Source organism: Pinus tabuliformis, chromosome 8, assembly GCF_031772625.1.
Source record: "Pinus tabuliformis cultivar Carrire ecotype Pingquan chromosome 8, CPIR1, whole genome shotgun sequence".
In the NCBI taxonomy this organism is placed as follows: Eukaryota; Viridiplantae; Streptophyta; class Pinopsida; order Pinales; family Pinaceae; genus Pinus; species Pinus tabuliformis.
In genome coordinates, this window is record NC_142294.1 from 131,071,245 (window position 1) to 131,077,007 (window position 5,763).

Sequence of the window (5,763 nt, forward strand, 5' to 3'; positions counted from 1 at the left end):
TGCATGCGGCTGTCGTTTCCTAGATCTGCTGTTTCTGACTGCTTTCGGGCCGAGAGGACTGCTCTGTTGCGTTTGGAGCATCTGTTCCAGTGAGGAACCCCTTTCGTTTCACGCGAAAAGGTTTCCGGTAGCCCTAGCTGCGTCATTTTTCAGATCGGGAGGTATACAGTGTTTTTTGCAGTTTACTGTTATTTTCTCTCTGCTTATTTCGGTTTCGGTTTATTTAGCCCTTTTTTTTAACCGGATCTATACCTTTCATTTTTGCGTATGCTCTTTGCCCTGCGACTCTGTGCGATCTGGGCAAATCAGAAACAGAAAGGAAGGATTTTTCTCATGCGTATGCTCTTTTCCCTGCACCTTAGTGTGATCTCGGAAAATCAGAAACATTGAGAAAAATATTTAGTTTTTCGGCTAAAGCTAACTTTGAGATTTTTTTTTTAAATTTCTAGTTTTTTGGCTAAAGCTAACTTCGAGCCGCAAGGTTCGTTTTTCTTTGCATATTCGTGTTGGGTTTTGTGTTTTGTGTTTTGTAGGGAAAAAAAGCTTTCTCAAGGCAAGCACGCAAACCAAGGCCCCCCCCCCCCCCCCCCCTCTCTCTCTCTCTCTCTCAAATTTTTTGTATAGATCAATTGGTTCAAAGCTATTTTTAGAGAGTAGAGGTCTTGGGTTCAAGTCTCCATTTTGTGGGGGCGGATTTTTTCATTCCCGCACATTCGCGCACTTTGCCGGCAACATCAACAATTTTTTTTCAAAAAGCCATAACTTCTTCATCCGAAAGCCTTTTTCAGAGCCGTTTTTTTTAAAACCACCTATTTTTTCGAGATCTATCCATTGGAACACTTACTTTCAGCATCTTCAGCTTCAGTTTAAAAAAAAAAATGGAAAGTCCATGCCAAGTCATTCTTGACAGCACTAACTACTTCCAATGGGTAGCCTACATGGAAGATTTACTTAGAAGTAAAGGTCTCTTCAGAATAGCCACAGACCAAGAGAAGAAACCAAAAGATGAAGACAAGGCTGCAAAATGGGAAAATAGACAAGATCAAGCACGTGGTTTGATAGGGATGTCTATTTCTCCTGATCTTAGATTCCACATTGCAGAACTTGAGACTCCTCATGAAGCATTAGAAAAACTCGCTAAAGTTTTTGGGATTAAAAATGAAATTAGAGCCCATCAACTTGAAAATGAGTTGCTTACTTTGGATCCTAATAATTTTTCTTGCATTGAAGATTTCTTGTCCAAATTCAAGACCCTTAGATATCTCTTGGAAGGTGTTAAAGTTAAGAAAGAAGATGGTAACCTTATTTATTCCATCCTTACTAAGTTGGGACCAGCCTACTCTGTATTTGTTTCCACTTTCCATTCTACAAGGGAAGCTTTCATTTGTCAAGGAAAAGACTACAAGGCCCCTTCCTTTGACTCCTTTTGTGATTCCTTAATAAGAGAACAAGAAAAACTCTTACACCTTGGTCTTCTTAATCTTGGAAACTCTTCCACGAAAGCGTTAGCCGCCCAGCAGCAACCAAATTCAAAGAATCCTAAGAAGTCATATCCTCAAAAGAATGGTCCTAAACCAACTCAGCCTCAAAATGAAAGATCATTTCAGCAAAATGATAAGACCAATAAAAACAAATGGAAGAAGACTGATAGACATTGTAACTTTTGTAATCGAGATGGCCACTTAGAATCTAAATGCTTTAAGAAGATGGAAGCCTTGGAAGCCGCAATGAAGAAACATAACATCCATGTGGAGCCTACTTCAACTTCAACTTCCGGAATGGCACTTTCTGCATGTCGTTGTCAATCATCTCAGTCTGGTTATGCATTAAATGTATCTTCTTCTTCTTCTCATTCTCATGAGTGGCTCATTGATTCTGGAGCCTCTTATCACATGGCCAAAAACCAAGCCATGTTTTCTTCTTTAAATGATTGTAACACCAAAAATATATATGTTGGTGATGATAGATCTCTTAATGTTGTAGGGACTGGAACTGTTCATCTAGACAATGGTCAGTTTAATGATGTATTATGTGTTCCAACCTTATCCTGCAACCTTCTATCTGTCTATCAGATAACTCATTCAGGTGAAGGTAAAATTGTTGAATTTTCACCTCATGATGTTGTAATCAAGGATCTAAAAGATCCTAAACAGATTCTAGCTACTGGTCTTGCTGATGATTCCACAAGGTTGTATAAGTTTCACAACTTTGGGTCATCAAATCTTCCCTCAGTATTTGTTGCTCATAATGATGAAGTGAGCAAACTTTGGCATGAGCGATTTGGTCACTTAAACTATCGCTCCCTTCAGCATCTATGTAAAGAAAATATGGTGACAGGTCTTCCTATGGTATCTTGCAGAGATGGTGTTTGTTCCGGATGTGTACTCGGAAAACATCATCGGGACAGTTTTGACAAACGTGCCTCTTGGCACGCCTCAGCCCCTTTACAGCTTGTGCACAGTGATTTATGTGGTCCTCTTCCTGTTGCTTCATTCTCTGGCTGCAAGTACTTCTTAACTTTCATTGATGATTTCTCCAGACGCACTTGGGTATACTTCTTAAAACTCAAGAGCGAAGTATTTAACACATTTTTGGCCTTCAAAGCCTTTGTTGAAAAACAATCTGGACATCAAATTCTTAAGCTAAGAACTGATAATGGTGGAGAATATGTTAAAAACACATTCATCAACTTTTGCACCGAAAATGGAATTCAAATGCAACATACTGTTCCATACACTCCACAACAAAATGGTGTAGCTGAAAGGAAAAATCGCACCTTAAAGGAAATGGCTAATTGTATGCTGCAATCTAAAGGACTCAGTCTTAGTTTTTGGGCCGAAGCAATTAATTGTGCAAATTATATAATCAATCGCACTCCTACTAAGGTTCTAGAGAATATCACTCCAGAAGAAGCTTGGAGTTCCATTAAACCAGATGTAAGTCACTTTCGTGTGTTTGGAAGTGAAGCATGGGCCCATATTCCAGATGAAAAGCATAAAGCTTTAGAACCTAAGAGTGAGAAATGTACTTTTGTTGGATATTCTGAAGATGTAAAAGGTTATAGACTTATTCCATTTAAGTCCAAAAATGTTATCATTAGAAGAGATGTAAAATTTGATGAAAATAAATCGGCCTGCGAGCCTAGTCCGGCGGATGTGCCACCTCTTCCTATCTCTTCTACTTTTGAAAACATTTCTTCTTCAGATGATGAAAGTGAGGATGATAATCCTCCCCCACCTTCTCAGGATCCTCAACTTCCAAGATGGGTCCGTGCTACTCGGGATGCAGCAGGTGATCTTGCCGGTGATCCTACAGATCAGCGACGTACACGTTCTCAGTTTGAAAGAGCCTCTTCTTTACTGGCTCAAGCTCCAGTAAATCATGATCCTGACACTTTTGCAGAAGCTTCAGGCCATCCACATTGGGAAGCAGCTATGAATGAAGAATATCATTCATTGTTGACAAATGATACATGGGATCTTGTTCCTCTACCAAAGGGACGCAAACTTGTTAGATGTAAATGGGTTTACAGAACCAAGTATGGACCAGATGGGAAAGTTGATAAACATAAAGCTCGTCTTGTTGCTAAGGGCTTTTCACAGGTTGAAGGCATTGACTACACTGAAACCTTCTCCCCTGTTGCCAAAATGAACTCTATCCGCCTTGTTCTTTCCCTTGCTGCCTCTTTAAAATGGGAAGTCCATCAGATGGATGTTAAATCTGCCTTCTTGCATGGGGACTTGCAGGAAGAAATCTATATGGAACAACCCATTGGCTTCATACAAACAGACTCCAGCCTTGTTTGTCGACTTAAGAAATCCCTTTATGGTCTCAAGCAAGCTCCTCGGGCTTGGTATGCCAAAATGGATAGCTTTCTTTTAGAATCTGGCTTTTCTAGGTGTCATTCTGACAATACTGTCTACACCAAGAAAGTGGGCAACTCTCTTATCATCCTTGTTCTTTATGTTGATGATCTTATTCTTACTGGTAGTGATCCCAACCTTATAAACCATGTGAAGTCCAGCCTTAAAAAGAAATTTGAAATGACAGACTTAGGACACTTACACTATTTTCTCGGTCTTCAAGTCTTGCAATCCAAGGAGGGTATTTCCCTTTCCCAGTCCAAGTATGCTTGTGATATTCTTCGTCATTTTCACATGGAAGACTGTAAGCCAGCCCCTTCTCCCTTTCAGTCTGGAGTCAAACTTTCAGTCTCTTGTACTTCTCCTGAAGTTGATGCTACCTTATACCGTCAACTTGTAGGAAAACTCTTGTATTTAACCCATACTCGTCCTGATCTTTCCTTTGCTGTTGGCCTTGTTGCTCGTTTTATGCAAAACCCCCGTGAAAGTCATTGGAAAGCAGCTAAAAGAATACTTCGTTATGTTCGAGGTACAGTACAGTTTGGGATTCATTACAGTGCCAAAGCAGCTCCTCTATTAGTTGGTTTCACTGATTCTGATTGGGCTGGTGACCCTGATGATCGGAAGTCTACTGCCGGTTATGTCTTCACTCTTGGTTCAGGACCTATTACATGGGCTTGTAAGAAACAGGCTGCCATTTCTCTTTCGTCAGCAGAAGCAGAGTATCGTGGTGCCGTGGAAGCTAGTAAGGAAGCCTTGTGGCTTCGTCAGATCCTATCAGAGTTTGGCTTTGAGCAGCAGCATCCAACCACACTTTGGTGTGATAATCAAAGTGCCATTCAGCTATGCAAAGATCCAGTCCAGCATCAGCGCAGCAAACACATTGAACTACACATGCACTTCATCAGAAAGCTCATTCATGACCATGTTCTTGAAGTGCAATATTGTTCAACAGATGATCAGGTTGCAGACATCTTCACAAAGGCTCTCACAGAGGCGAAGTTCACTAAACTTCGATATATGCTTGGAGTTCAGGAAGTTGTCACTAAGGGGGGATAGGCTCTAGTGCCTCCTTCCTTCTCCTATTGTGTCATATTTGTAAATCCTTCAATCCTATCCCAAGTTGTTCTTAAGGGGGGATGTTAGGATATTCCGACACATAGGATATAGTTAAGTTCAACTTGGTCTAGTATAGAGTTAGGTATAGAGTTAGGTAAAGTGTCTTTCTTTACCGTTGTACATTTTGTAACTTACAATCCGACGGTCACGATATGTAGTGATCCGACGGTTCACTCTCACCTCGGTATTACCGACACTTGATCCGTGGCTTGACACCCGATTGGTCCATGAGTTCTATTTAAAGCGCATGGAGGGTCATTGTTCGGGTAATCCGTGCATGAGAGAAGCTTATGTAAATTTTCATTCTTTGATTAATAAATTCCCTGTAGTACCCACGTTGGGACAGGCCGTGGACTGTTTCCCTCCTTGCACTTTGAGGGTTTTAACCACGTCAAAAATACTGGTGTATTGATTTGAGATCTGGTTGTGAGCGGTGTCCTTTTGGTGTTCTTTCTGAGGAACTTACCCTGTAAATTCCTACATTCTGGTCTTGGTCTTTCTGGATCCCACACTTTGTTCTATAACTATCTAGATGCTTTATTCCTTTGTTGTCACTGCACTTCTGCTATCTTTTGTTCTGTTTTCTTCTTCCTGTCAATCAGGTTCAACTTCTTATTGATCTTGCTTTCTGTTGTTACCATTTTCCTCCATTTGAATTTCTTCAGCATCTGCTGCCATATTTCTTCAATTTCTATGTCCAGCATATCTTTGGGCTAGTCCATCTTCTGGTTCTTATTTATGTCTTCTTCTTTTTGTTTTAGGTTACTGTTGTTGTCTTCTA